The 15,321-nt window shown below is 41.4% G+C and overlaps 1 protein-coding gene and 1 non-coding gene across 7 annotated transcripts in view; both read left to right on the forward strand.

Annotated features, from left to right (window-relative positions):
* Positions 1–3,021: 3,021 nt before the first annotated feature.
* Positions 3,022–3,234, forward strand: LOC118621021. The gene has a single exon (XR_004957605.1). It is a non-coding gene; the product is annotated as a small nucleolar RNA U3 (small nucleolar RNA).
* Positions 3,235–13,105: 9,871 nt separating this feature from the next.
* Positions 13,106–15,321, forward strand: part of USP8 (ubiquitin specific peptidase 8) — a 60,321-nt gene continuing 58,105 nt past the window's right edge. For 4 of the 6 annotated variants that reach the window (XM_036266176.1, XM_036266185.1, XM_036266138.1 and 1 more), the window contains exon 1: positions 13,454–13,562. The gene's annotated coding sequence lies outside the window, so the exon portion shown is untranslated. Of the gene's footprint in view, positions 13,196–13,431; positions 13,563–15,321 lie in introns of those variants that run through there. The other 2 variants (XM_036266147.1, XM_036266165.1) reach the window with 2 other exon arrangements.

The raw sequence follows: 15,321 nt of genomic DNA on the forward strand, positions 1-15,321 counted from the left end.
GCCTGAAAGTTGGGTGGGGCAGGGCCTCAGGGAATTACCAGGGCGGGGCTACCAGTTTGAGACAGGTTGCTGGAGTCCCAGATATGGTGCTTGTCTGCTGTCCCAGGGAAGGGCTCACCAAAGGAAAAAAGGCGTCTGTCCAGGAGAAAGCTCCCTCTCCAGCCCTTGCTCCAATGCCAAACAGCTCAGTTCTTCCCTGTATGTCTCTGGTGCCCCTTGAGCTGCCTCCCCTCCAAGCTTAGAGGGAGCAAGTTCGATAAGTCTATGCACAGGCCCTTTAAGAGGAGCTGCCTGGCCCTGGCCGGTTTGGCTCAGCGGTTAGAGTGTCGGCCTGCGGTCCTGAGAGACTCGGGTTCGGTTCCCGCTAAGGGCATGTACCTCAGTTGCAGTTTGTCCCCGGCTCTGGTCGGTTGTGCGGGTGGCAGCCACTCGATGTGTTCCTTTCACATCGATGTTTCTCTCTCTCTCTCTGTTCCTCTCTCTCCCTCCCACTCTACCTGAACAAAAAATGGAAAAATGTCCTCGGGTGAGGATAAAAAAAAAAAGAGGAGCTGCCTGGGGTTCCAGCCGCCTCAACCTCCCTGAGCCTCAGTTCCCACTGGTTTTACAGCCAGAAGTTATGGGGACTTCTCTTCCTGGCACTGGAACCCTGAGCGAGTTGCCTGGTGTGGGACGGGGACCCCTCAGTCCTCAGGGAGGACCTTCCCAGCTGAGGTGTCCTCCTGATTTTTATCCGCCACACATGGGTTGGGACCAGCCCCTCTGCCTCCGCCCCTCCTACCAGTCTGGATGTGGCTGCTGCTTTAATTCTGTAGTTGTAGGACTTCAATTCAGCTTGATTTCAGGCGGTTTTGAATGATGGTTGTTCTGTAGTTTAGTTGTAACTTTGATGTGGTTGTGGGAGGACGCGATACCGCGTTTACCTACCCGTCATCTTGACCGGAAGTCTTTATACAAAAACAAAATTTTTTAAAGCTTAATTAACTCAGTTTACAGACAATATAAAGATTAAATGATGTTTGAGCTGGTTCTTGAAGAATGAAGAGTTTACCAGACAGAGAAGATGGAAAGGGTATTCATTAAGGAGTTGACCTTTCATCTTGAAACATGGGAAGAATTTAGACATTCAGAATTGGGGGGGAGGCGGTCTAGAACTGTATCAACAAAGGGAAACGAGAAGTCAGAAGAAAGCATGAACTGAAATAGTTCTTACTGTAGTATGGATGAGTAAAAATAATAAATGAATTTGATCCAGTTTGTGATGAGATTGAAGATGGGAAAAACTTTGCCCTCAAACTAGGACGTGACAAGGTTAGAACTTTGAATTAAGAGGATTAATCTAGTTTTGTACAGGATAGGTTGGACAAGGGCATACAAGGAGCAAGGAGAGCAATTGGAAGACCATTAAAATAGCTAGGTAAGTGGTAATGAGATCATGAAGAAAATGGCAGGAGGAATGAAGGGAGGGGCCAAGTGGAGGAAGTTTTATAGACGTGGGTGTGTAGTTATTGGCAACCTGACTGAGAGATGGTGTACCCATAAGAGAACTAAACAAAGAAGATAAGGCTTGGGGGAAGTGAAAAAATTCAGTGTGGGTACACTGATTTTGAGATTCTTCAAGAGAGTTCTTTCCATAGACTAGTAGAAACAATAGATAAAATCGGACAAATGGTTAAGGAGAAGTGAGAAAGTAAGAGGCTGCAAATGTGACTACTATTTTTTTTTTTTTTTTTTTAAATCCTCACCTGAGGATGTTTCTCTGTTTATCTTCAGGTAGAGTGGGAGGGAGGGGAAGAGAGAGAAACATCGATGTGAGAGAGACACATGGACTGATTGCTCCCGCCAACCCAGAGGCAGAGATGAACCACAACTGAGGTACCTGCCCTTGGCCAGAATTGAACCCATGACTTATTGGTCCATGGGCTGACACTAACCACTGAGCAAAACCGGCCAGGGTGTGACTACTATTTTTGTGAACTTCAGCAATAAAGGAAAAGCGTCTATGAGGAAAGAGGTTAAGGTTTTTCTTTTTGTTTTTTTATCCTCACCTGAGGACATTTTTGCATCCATCTTGAGATGGAGCTAGAGGGAGAGAGGGAGGAAGAGAGAGGGAGAGACATCGATGTAAAAAAGACACTTCGAGTGGTTGCCACCCACACGACCCCATCCAGGGCCGGGAACAAACCAAAACCGAGGTACGTGCCCTTAACGGGATCCGAACCTGGGACTCTCTGGTCTGCGGGCCAAAGCTGTAACCGCTGAGCCAAACCGGACAGGACAAGGGTTTTTGTTGTATGATGAACTGGAAAGATTGAGCTTGTTTGAAAGTTGAAAGGGAAAAATGAAGAGCAGACCAAAAACTAAAGGTGAAAGAAGAAGGGATAAATGATGGGGTAAGGTCATTAGGTACCAGAGTATTAGTGGAGGGAAAGATAAAAAATACTCCCTGATTCAATATAACATTTCCAGGCATAAGTGATAAAGAATCTCAGATTCTACTTCAGATTATCTCAATTTTTATTTCAGTCCCTTTGCAATTAAATCATATTCCGACTGGCTTGCAACATGGCCTACTTAGTAAGAGACATTTTGCTGAAGTAAAGTGGGAGTTGTGTAATTGCTCTCCCTGGTGTTCTGCTGCAGAGAGCTGCTTATTCAACCACTTCAGATTTCATATCACAGTACTCTGTGACTGGCTCTTCAAAATAGCTCTTCAAATTGGATAGATGTTGATTTTCAAAACTTTTCCAACTCATTTTAAAGGTCAGGAGTAAAACAATAAAGCCTCTAGAAGAGAAGCCAGGTCTTTGAGCACAGTCTCACCTGTAACTCTGGGTATGGCACCATGTCCTTAAAAATAAAGCTTTAACTTTCTTGGCTGAAAACTACTGTTCGCATTTGGTGGAGCTTTGATGCACACAGGCAAATGGACCCCTTTTAGTTCATAAGCAGATGGGGAAAACTTTTTTTTTCTTTTTATTGATGTTAGGGAGAGGGAGAGAGAGATAGAAACATCGATGAAAGACTATACTTTCAGGGATCATTTCTATAGTTTGTTACTAGAGAAGTTTCTCTGATCGTGTAGAGCACCCGAAACCATGAAGAGGAGATACAGCGTTCTCTCCTGAGCGTGAAGCCGGCTCTTGGTGTTGCTTCGGCAACTGCTATTTGCCATTGATGATCGTTCTTTTTCTCTCTTCAGAGGGAATGAGAGGGGGAGAACGCGTTCTGATTTAAAAAAAAGAAGAAGAAGAAACATCGATGGGAGAGAACACTGATTGACCACTTCCTGCATGTCCCCCACTGGGGACTGGGCCCACAACCTGGGCATGTGCCCTGATCAGGAATCAAACCAGCGACCTCTTAGTGAATGGACCAATGCTCAACAACTGAGCCACACCGGCCAGGCAGGAAAAAACATTTTTTAGTAATAAAGCCACTAGAAGAAAACAGAGAACACCTTTATGACCTCAGAATAGGCAAATATTTCTTAAAACAGGATACATAAAAAACACTAACCATCGCCCTGGCAGGTTTGGCTCAGCGGTTAGAGCGTTAGCCTGCGGTCCACAGAGACCCGGGATCGGTTCCCGCTAAGGGCATGTACCTTGGCTTCATTTTGTCCCCTCTTCCTCTCTCTTCTTCCCGCTCTATCTGAATAAAAAGTGTCCTCGGGTGAGGATAAACAAACAAACAAACAAAACACTAACCATGAATGGGAGAATATGTGGTAAATTGGGACTATTAAACAATTACAAATTTTTGTTCACCAAAATACACCAATATGACAGTAAAATGACAAGATACAGAGTGAAAGAAGATATTCTCAATACATAAATTTAAAAAGATGCATACACAGACTATGTAAAGAATTTCTACAAATCAGTTAGAAAAACAACCCCATCATAATATGGACAAATAAAATTTGAGAAGGCATTTTATGAAAGAGACTATCAAAAGGACATTATCCAATAAACATTTTAAAATATAGTCAGCTTCTTTAGTCATCAAAGAACTGTACATTAAAATCACAAGATGTCATTTTAGCTATGAAAATGGCTAAAATGATCAACAAAAGAAAGACATACAATTCAATTAAAAAATGGACAGAGATCTGGCCGGTGTGGCTGTGGTTGAGCATCGACCCATGCACCAAGAGGTTGCTGGTTCAATTCCTGATCAAGACACATGCCCGAGTTGTGGGCCAGATCCCCAGTGGGGAGCATGCAGGAGGCGGCCAATTGATTTTCTTTCTCATCGATGTTTGTATGTCTCCCTCTCACTTCATCTCTCTAAAATCAATAAAGGAAAAGAAAAAAAATTTTTAAATAATGGACAGAGGACCTGAATAGACACTTCTCCAAATAGGACATACAGATGGCCAAGAGACATGAAAAAATCTCAACATCACTAATCATCAGAGAGATGCAAATTAAAACAACTATGAGGTATCACCTCACACCTGTCAGAATGACTGCCATCAACAAATCATCAAACAAGGGTTGGCGAGGGTGTGGAGAAAAAGGGACTCTAGTGCACTGCTGGTGGGAATGCAGACTGGTGCAGCCACTATGGAAAACAATCTGTTGTTTCCTCAAAAAATTAAAAATGGAACTGCCATTTGACCCAGTGATCCCACTTCTAACAATATATTCTAAGAAGCCTGAAACACCAGTCAGGAAGAATATATGCACTTCTATGTTCATAGCAGCACTATTTACAATAGCTAAGATCTGGAAACAGCCCAAGTAGATCCATCAGTAGATGAGTGAATAAAAAAATAAAAAAAAAACTGGTACATTTACACAATGGAATACTATGCAGCTGTAAGAAAGAAAGATTGCTTATCCTTTGAGATGACATGGAGGGACCTGGAGAGTATTATGCTAAGTGAAATAAGCCAGTCAGAGAAAGACAAATACCAAATGATCTCACTTATTTGTGGGATATAATGAACAAAATCGCTGACGGACAAAATAGATGCAGAGACTTGGAAGTAGGGAACAGACTGACAAACCTCAGAGGGATGGGGGTTGGGGCAGCAGGAAGAGATAAACAAAATAATTTATATGCATAACCCATGGACATGACAACAGTATGGTAAAGGCAAGGGGTGGAGTGGGAAGGAGGAGATCAATGTGGGGGGGGGGGATATCTGTAATACTTTCAACAATAAAGATAAATTTTTTTTTAAATGGCTAAAATGAAACGAACCCAAAATGTGTTGGCAAGGATTTGGAGCAACTAAACTCATACACAGCTGGTGGGAGTATTAGCTAGTTCAACCTCACTAAAAGGCAGTTTAGTAACAGGTACTAAAAAAAGCTTGGGAACACCCAGCTGGTGTGGCTCAGTGGATTGAGTTTAGTCCCATGGACTGAGAGGTTCAGTTTGATTCCCAGTCTGGGCACATGCCTGGATTGGGGGCTGGATCCCCGGTAGGGGGCGTGCAGGAAGCAGCCAATTGATGTTTCTCTCTCACACTGATGTTTCTCACATCGATATTTCTCTCTCTCTTTCCCTTTGTCTCTCTCTAAAAAAAAATCAATAAAAAAAAAAAAAAGCTTGGGATTTACCATGCCATTTGTTCTAGAAATATCACCTCTGAAAATTTATTTTAAAGACTTTATCATGAATGTGCCATAATGACATTGTTAAATCAGAAATCTAAATGTCTTATGTACATTTAAATAAACTAGGGGATTATAAAATAATATTGTATAGTAAAAGAAAAAACACTTTTTTAAGTAGACAATGGATGATAGTTGAAGCTGGGGGATGGGTACATGGGTCTTTATTATACTATTTTATCAACTTTTTTGGGTGTTTGTGACACCTTCATGGACAGGGTAATTTATATAACCAATTCTTTGTTAAAAATGTGAATTCATATCTTTTGTCATATTTGTTCTCAAAATCTCTAAAAGACTTGGTTCAATGCTTAAAGAGTCTCTAAAAGATTGACTTTAAAGCCATGTAGCAAATACAAGACTCTGCTAATATAACATGGAATGTTTAAGCCAGATTAATAGAGACCTTTCCCACTCCAGAAAGCACTATATTTACCCCAAGTACTAACTTAAAATAGCCTGTGGGAGTTTTCAATTTTCAAAAGATTACTCGTTCTTGGTTGATAGTTCTGACCTGCAACAGAAATGCGTTTCAAAACTAGACACAGAAACTGTTTGCCCCTATGTTTTCTTTCTTCAAGTATATAAAGCTTTTCCTTAAATTGATGAGCTGTTTATTTGGTAATTATCAAAGGTTAAATTGTCACTTTCTGAAGCATTTGCTTAAAATACAGTCTTTCTAAAGTTAATTGTCCCTTGTGTTTCAATCAATGGCCATAGGAAAGTTTTTCCTCTTTTATTAAGTGTACTTACTTGCTAATGATTGTTCTACCACTAACTAACTGAAGTTTTCTACTTTAACTTGAATGAAAATTTCTTTTTCACCTTGACTTTTTGAATTTAAGAGAGACCAAGTCACATTTCATTTCTAAGCCCTGGTCCCATATATCTAATTTCTTTAAATATCTAACTTCATTTGGAGGTCTCCTAGCCACTTTAAATTCACATGTTCAATAGTGAGTCCTCTCCTCTCCTCTCCTCCCCCAACCTGATGCTCTTCTAGTGTTCCCATCGTGATGAAAGACCCCATCATCCACCCAATGGCTCGTTAGAGTCTTCAGCAGCATCGTTTTTTCCCCTCTCCCTTTATCTGTCCACATTTTCTCTTACCTGCCTTTAAACTATTCTCTCCTGCAGCGGGAAGGGTTATCTTTATAAAATCAAATAGAATCCTGTCATCTCTTTGCTTAAAATCTTCAAGAGGTTTTTAATGGCTTTTAGGGTAAAAAGAAAATCCTAAATCCTATGTATAGTCTACACAGTCCCAAATGATCTGGCTCCCACCCACCTCTCCAGCCACTCTCAGCTTCTGTCGGTTTCCTCCAAACACTCTACACCTTCCTGCCTCAGGGACTTCAAATGTGATGTTTCCTCAATCTAGAATGCTCTTTCTCCCCACACTCCACTGCACTCCTAATTAGTTCCCATTAGTTATCTAGAATTAAGCATCTTAGGGCTGAGGTGGGTGAAGAAAGTGATGTCTTTGTAGGAGTTTGAGAAGGAACTGTCCATAAAGTAGGGAGAGACCAAGAGAGTATGAACTCACAGAAAGCAAAAGGGGGAGTCACAGCAGATGCTAGAGAAATGCTGAAGGAGATCAGGACTGAAATGTCTCCACTGGATCTTACAAGTAGGAGGTCCCTGGTGACCTCAGCAACAGAGTTGCTCCTGAAAGAGGTGTGAAAAGAGAGACACTGGGTCTAGACATTTTTTTAGGAAGTTGGCTGTGAATGGAAGGAGGGTGAGAGAGGATAGCAAAATGGGATTGGGATGGAAAAAAAGTTTATCTGTGTGTGTGTGTGTGTGTGTGTGTGTGTGTGTGGTTTTTAAGAAAAAAGAATGTGTTCATGTTCAAAGAAAGGTCAATGAAAAAGACAGAAATAGAAGTTACACCAAAAAAAGAGGGCTAACTGACAAAGAAGGGTCCCTGAGGAGGCATGAGGGGATGAAATCTAGAACAAGTAGCCCAAGACCAGAAGAGAGATGGGTAGTGATAGATAACAATTCTCAGAGGAAGATAGAGTCTTATGAGTATAGAAGAATCAGAAATCCTAGAGTTGGAAAGGACTTCCAAATGTTTTTAACTTCAGTCAGATAGTGCATTCATGTCTCTATAAATAAGTGGTCCAGAGAAGTTCATAGTTTACGTATCCATATGACCTTATTTTCAGAACCACATTATACATCTTCAGGTAATAAGATTTCCAATTTATGCCTTCCAGAAAGAACACTACTGCCTAACACAAATATATGGTAATATAAGAGAAGCCGCTACTGTTTATAAGCACTACTGACTATTGCTATATTTATTATTTTTTTCTTTATTGATCTTTTTTTTGGAAAGAGATAGAAACATCAATGAGAGAGAACATCGATTGGCCACCTCCTGCATGCCCCCCGCTGGGGATTGGGTCTACAACCTGAGCATGTGCCCTGACCGGGAATCAAACCGACCGACCTCTTGGTGCATGGGTCGATGCTCAACCACTAAGCCACACCGGCCAAACTTAAAGTTGGTTTTTATGCATAATTGAAGAAAGACACACTAGGCTATCTGCTGGATAACCCAGTGTTCTTGTTCTCTTCCTGCAGCCTAGCAACAAGTTTGCTGCACAGGGAGGCTGTAAGGTTTCAGGCAGAAATCAGGGTAGATAAAGAAACTTTCCCAGACAACTGGTGTCAAAAAGCTTGTTTTTAAAACAATAAGATTGTAACCCAAATAGGAAAGCTCAAAGTTGTTCAAATCTACAGAATGATCCCTGCTCCCTCTCTACTCCATTAATATGTAAGGTGGCAGGGAGTCAGGTTTCCTTTTCTGGAACATTTCCCAAGATGCATGCACAAGTCTCCGAGGATGGGCAAACAGCTGGGGGCTCCCATGAATTTGGCTAGCCCTGTGTCTATAAAGTTTTGTGTAGGGCCTGCACCGTGTGTTGTGTTTATTCAAGCCTTTTATTGCTTGATAATATATAAGTCTGAAAACCATTGGCATATTTAATACATGTACCTTTGATTTGGAAAAATAAACACCCCATCAAAAATTACACTCCTGGCCCTGGCCGGTTTGGCTCAGCGGTTAGAGCACTGGCCCACAGACTGGAGAGGCCTGGGTTTGGTTCCCACTAAGGGCGCATACCTTGGTTGTGGTTTGTCCCCAGCCCCAGTTAGGGTAGTGTGGGTGACGGGCACTCCATGTGTCTCTCTCACATCAATGTTTCTCTCTCTCTCTCTCTTTCTCTCTCTCTCTCCCTCCCTCCCTCCTCCTGCTCTGAGGATAATTGCAAAAATGTCCTCGGGTGAGATAAAAATTTTATTTTTAATTGGACTCCTAATCCCTTAGATGACATTATATTACTTTAGACAGTTAGGAGTCATATAAATGGGAATAAATTGCAGAAGGATATTTTGGAATTTTGACTTAAAGAAGATCTATATAGCTAAATTTAATAGTTTCTTTTGTGTGTGTGTGTGAATATGTAGAAACAGCTTAAACATATCTGCTGATTCCATGATCTCAATCTAATACTCTCATAGCTCACCAGTTCTTATGGCTATTGAATGGATTCTCTCTTTTTTTTTTCTTTTCCAGTTAACATTAGTATGACAAAATTGCAGAGACAATTCTTTTTTTTCCTAATTTTTATTAATTTATATTTGTTACAGATGTTTCTCCTTTTTCCCCCCTAGACACCCTCCTCCCCATCCTGCCTCCCCATCCCTCTAATTCTTTTTTTTTTTTTTCATCCTCACCCGAGGACATTTTCCCATTTTTTGTTCAGATAGAGTGGAAGGGAGAGAAAAAGAAAGAAACATCAACGTGAAAGGGACACATCGAGTGGTTGCCACCCTCATGACCCAACTAAGGCCAGGAACAAACTGCAACCGAGGTACATGCCCTTAGCGGGAACCAAACCCGGGTCTCTCTGGACCACCGGCCGACGCTCTAACCGCTGAGCCAAACGAGCCAGGGCCCCATCTGTCTAATTCTTAAGAAGTTTAAGTAATTCCTTGATTACCTTAGTCAAGTAGGTGAAAATTTCTCTTGTTAAGATAAAAGTAAAAAAAAAAAAAAAAAAAAAAAGATAAAAGTATGTGCACCCTGGCTGATGTCGCTCAGTTCATTGTGTATTGTCTCATGCATCAAAAGATCACTGGTTTGATTCCTGGTCAGGGCTTATTCCCAGGTTATGGGCTCACTCTCCAGTAGGGTGGGTGCAGGAGGCAGCCGATCCATGTTTCTCACATTGATGTTTCTCTCTCACATCGATGTTTCTCTTTTTAGTCGATGTTTCAATCTCTCCCTCTCCCTTCCTCTCTCTATAAGATCAATAAAACACATTGTTAAAAGAAATATGTATGTGCATCACCATTTGCAATATTGTATTCTGAGTATTATTTGAGTAGTATCTGTGAGGATAATCTAGTAGAAGCAGGGAAAATCCAGAAGACAAAGTAACAACTGGAATGGGGAATCACTGAAGAACATAATAACCAGATTAAAACTCTTCAGTTTCAACTAAAAACAAAAACAAACAAACAAATAAACAAAAAAAACAAAGGCAGGAGAGAATACCTAAGTCTGTAAAATCATAAAGGGCTGAAAAAGGTAAGCACAGTTGTTCACTAAATTTTGAAATCATAGAATGAGGGTGCATCTCTAAAACTTTATTGAGGTAAGGTTAGGCCAATTAGATAGAAGTATAAGTTTACATTAAAAACAATAGAACTTGAATCACCCTAAGTGGTGATGTTGTAGATTTTTTTCAATTTAAGATAAACCAATGGCTGATAGCATCTCAGTGAAATGCAAAGAGTAGTAAATGCCTAACCTTTGCAGTTGATATCCAGGAGACGAGCCAAGACTTTTCATCCCTTGTCTGATGATGTTTCCCCTAGAAATGAAATGTTTGATGGACCATGCACTGGCCCAATCTGTTAATCATTATGAAATAAAAACCAGATGAATAGAAAAGAATACATGATTAGTAAAAGAACCATAGTATACTTGTGTTTTGGCTAAAAAATAATTGGGATGAACATTTGTACATAACATTGTAAATTCTGTCATACATATATGAAAGCTAAATTTTTTCATAAAATATTAGCATGTGATTCACTTCTTGCATTATTCTGGGATAAACATGTTTTATTGACCTACAAGGCCCTATATAATTTGTGCTCCATTCCCTCCCCACCCCTTTGAGATCATCTCCCATCATGATCCCACTCACTCACTCTATGCCAGCCATAGAGTCCTTCTTGCTGTTTCTCCAGCACACTCACCTTTTCCTGCACCACTGCCTTCACCTGTGCGGTTCCCATTGCCTGGATACTCTTCTCCCACATTTCTGCAGCATGTTCCCTGTCTTTACCAAAGGCTCTGTGGAAATGTCACTGTCAGAGAGCTCTTTCCTGCCTATCCCATCAAAAATACCACTGTCTTTACTGGCCCTCTATCCTGTTTTATTTTTCTTCTAAGTACTAAACAACACCTGACTCTCTCTCTCTCTCTCTTTCTCTCTCTCACTGTTGGATGGAGGATAAACCAAGTTGAGTTTTGGATTACTACTGCTTATGCTGGATGGCACAGGAATTAAATCTATGATCAAATATAGTCCATGCCTTCTACACAGCTAGTGACCATTAGATTATAGGTACCATGCATACGACTGCCTGGTTTGTTACAATACACATTTGTGAAAGAACTAGGGTTGCCCTGGCCAGATAGTTTAATTGGTTAGAGTGTCATCCTGATGCACCAAGGTTATGGGTTCAATCCCCAGCCAGGGCACATACAGGAATAAACCAATGAATGCATAAATAAATGGAACAACAAAATCAATGTTTGTCTCTCCTTCATCTCTCAAAAAAAAAAAAAATCAGTAAATAATTTAAAAAGAAAAAGAGCTAGGGTTTATCGTGCAATTTAATTAGCCTAGTTTCATCTAGGTAACTTTGCTCCTTAGAAATTCTTATCCCACTAATTTTGAAAAAATCCAAAGCTTATCCTCAGATTTCATTAAATTTCCTAGGAACCATTTTTGTTGTTGTTGTTTTGTTTCTGTTTTCGCTACTTTAGTTCAGTTTGGGAATATCTTGTCATTTTGTGCCTGGTCTCTCTTCTCTCTTCTGCACCTGTTGACCCACATGTGGAACTTCATCAAAACAAAACAAAAAAAATCCCTCAAGCAATGGTTTGTGTTTTAGCAAACCTGACTGATGTTTTAGAGAAGCGGGGTAATTTTACTTATTGAGGAGGAAGGATTGTGGAAATTATATCAGAGCAACAAAAATAACTTTAGGTAAATGTTAATGAGTACTATTTACTAAATCCTTTCTACCACCTCACCATAGGAGATTCTTTTCATTGGTTAATTCATTTTTATGCCTTCTCTCTTTTTTTTTTTTTTTTTTTATCCTCACCCGAGGATATTTTTCCATTTTTTGTACAGATAGAGTGGGAAGGAGAGAGAGGAAGGGAGAGAGAGAGAGAAACATCGACGTGAAGGGACACATCGAGTGGCTGCCACCCGCACGACCAACCAGGGCCGGGGACAAACTGCAACCGAAGTACGTGCCCTTAGCGGGAACCGAACCCAGGTCTCTCCGGACCGCAGGCCGACGCTCTAACCGCTGAGCCAAACTGGCCAGGGCTATGCCTTCTCTCTCTATCATCTCCCATTCCTTGCATCTTGTCTCCGAGATTATCTTCAAATAACTCCAAATTCTCCCTATTTTTGTTTGGTTGCAACTCCCAAACTCAGCTCTGGGGTTTTCTTTGCATATTTAACTTCATCTAGGTGCTCAGCAGAAAAAAAAACAATCAACAATAACCCCTCCCCAACTTCCTTCTCTAAGACACATCCTCAAAAGATAGATGCATTTTTTCCCCCTTTAGTTATGAAAATTTGCTAAGACTTCCTAATTTGTAGTTCTAGGCAGTACAGTATATTTCATATTATATCAGTCAAATCTTTTGGGAAACAGTGTATAGCTTAGGTATAAAAAGAGCTACTAGATGTGAAGAACTGTTGAACTAGGTTCTTTAATTTATCCTCTCAACTTTATTGAACACCTATCTGGCACACACTTTCATTTAAGGCATTTACTAGTCCTCACCTCTCAGTTTTCCCACCCACGAGACACCTAGACAAGCCCCTGGTGACTTTGTGACCATGAACAGCAACTCCATCCAGGCAACTTTATGTTTACAGATCATTGGAATGTCCAACCAGCTTTTACAAGAGTACAAAGATCACCTCGTGAGAAAAGTTCAGACCTCTCGTTTTGTTTTTGTAAAAGTGTGGGCCTTTAACTGGCCTTAAGTGGGTGTGTGCGCGCGCGCGCGTGTACAAGGTGCTTTAGGATCATGTCTATTCTTCTTTGACCTTTGACCGGAGGCTTCCTTCGGAGAACGTTTAACTTTTCGCCTGAATTTGAGCGTATTCCAATTCTTCTTCCAGTCAGCCCTAATTCTCCGAGCGAAGAGGCGCAAAAGCAGCCCTGCTTCTTCCACGACGAGGGCCACGACGCTAGAAACACCAGGGTGGCCAAGCTACGCCGCAGTTAAGCCAGGCTCAGGGCATACGGGATGGGACCAGCCGAGAGCTCGCCCCGGTTCGACGTAGTCTGGCCCTGCCCAACCGCGCACCCAACACGTCCTCCTCGGCCTCCGCGGGCTCCCGCGCGGCCCACACCCGCAGGGGCAGGGCTGGGGAGGAACGAGCCGTCCCGAGCGCGCGCGCGCGCGCGCGCAGCCCCACCCTCCGTGACGTCAGGGGCGCGACGCGTCGCAACGCAGTGCAAATTGGGAAAGGGGGATGGACTGGCCTGGCTTCGTCGGGATGGCGAAGGCTATTTCTCCCTGAGGTTGGTGGGAGCTGGGCCTCGGGCGAGGAAGGCTGGCGTTGGTGAAGCGCGCCTGGCGCCGAGGTGAGTGCGGGTCTGGGTCTTGGCCTCTGTTCCCGGAAAGCTGGCCGCACTGAACCCCCTTCGGTTCCACCAGCTTCTGGTCACCCGGGAGAAGAGCCCTGACCACGGAGGGGGTGGGACAACCCCGAACTTAGAATCGGTTTTGGAGGAAGGGCCCAACCTCGAGTTTTTCCCGCTGCCCACATATGATTGCCCAGCGAGTTCTGTGTGGATTCAGGGTTTCAGGTTTTACAAGGTGGCCTTGACCAGTCCTTTTCCTTGTACGCTCAGACCCGAATTTGACCTGCTACCTCTTGCTTCCGTTTCCTCAATATTTGCTAAGGAGCTTCAATCCCAGGCCTTACTACAACCCCTCGGAGTGCTTACCAATCCATCCTCTGACCCTAACTTGCTTTTAGTGAAGTCCAAGTATGAGTTTAAAGAACCTATAAGCTCATCAGAGTTAAAACTGTGACTTCCCCCAAATAAAAGCTTTTCTTTCCTAAAATTTGGCCTCTTTCCTAGAGTTGTGGGACAAGTGAATTTAACCTCCACTCCACCTTGGAAATTATCAGAACACTGAATCTCAGTGATGTTCATTTATGCATAAAACTGCAGACCACACTTCTGAGTTTACTTTGTGCCGCCAGTTCATTCTGTGACCTTGAAGCAAGGCACTTAACCACTAACAAAGTATTTACCCAAAGACAGAGGTGTTGCAGAGCCAAAGGAATTTAGTATTTGTTAAGAGCTCTGAGAGTTTCAGATGAAAGGGATGCCGCACTCTGTTACTCTTTCTGAATCTGCAAGCATCCTTAGTTTTGTGTATTTTCTGCTGCAGCCATTGAAAATGTCAAGTGATACTTGCTAAGGATGTGTTCTGTGCTAGGTTTGCTCTGTGGCTTTGCTGTGTAAATAGATTTTGCATTTCAACAGATTCTGTTTAATATTCACTTTTGAATGTCTTTCATGATGGATTTAGATAGTTTTCTTATGACTCCCAATACTGGATCAGTTTATGTGAAAGGTGATGTAGGTTGTGCTGTGTTCTTATTGTATTAATAGGACAGCCTTAAGTGTGTATTTCTTTTCTTGTGACACATTAGATGCGTCTTTTAAATTAAATAGTAATGACCTTATAATAGTAAACAACAACCTGTCATTAATGACATAAATATGCATTCATTACACCTGGGTATGTGTTGTATTTTTTGAGAAAACAATGCCTGAGAAAAACTGACAAAAATATTTTAAAGTTGTCTTTCTAGCCTTAATTTTTTCTATATTTACTTGAATTTTATTAATTATTATGGTCATCTGTTTATAAATAGTACATAATGAGAAATAATCAAAAAGGCTTTATTTTTTTATTTTTATTTCTTAATCCTCACCTGAGGATATTTTTACATTTATCTTCAGACAGAGAGAGAGAGAAACATCGACGTGAGAGACATCGATTGGTTGCCACCCACACGACCCCAGCTGAACTAGATAATATTATCACTTCAGTGTCAATACTTTTATCTTCTAAAACAGGGATTATAAAAATTAATATTAATGCCTTAGTAGTTTATTTAATATCGTTCTAGTCTCTCTGTAGATCTTATCTGCAGTTACATTTCTATCTTTACCAAGGAAGGCATCTTTCTTTAGAGTGTTGTGCCTTTTGCATACACTCAACATGTTCAGAATTTCCTGTAAATTGGTGTGTGTTTTTTTATCCTCACCCGAGGACATTTTTCGATATTTTGTTCAGATAGAGTGGAAGGGAGAGAGAGAG

This window comes from Molossus molossus, unplaced genomic scaffold (assembly GCF_014108415.1).
Source record: "Molossus molossus isolate mMolMol1 unplaced genomic scaffold, mMolMol1.p scaffold_m16_p_1, whole genome shotgun sequence".
NCBI classification, from domain to species: Eukaryota; Metazoa; Chordata; class Mammalia; order Chiroptera; family Molossidae; genus Molossus; species Molossus molossus.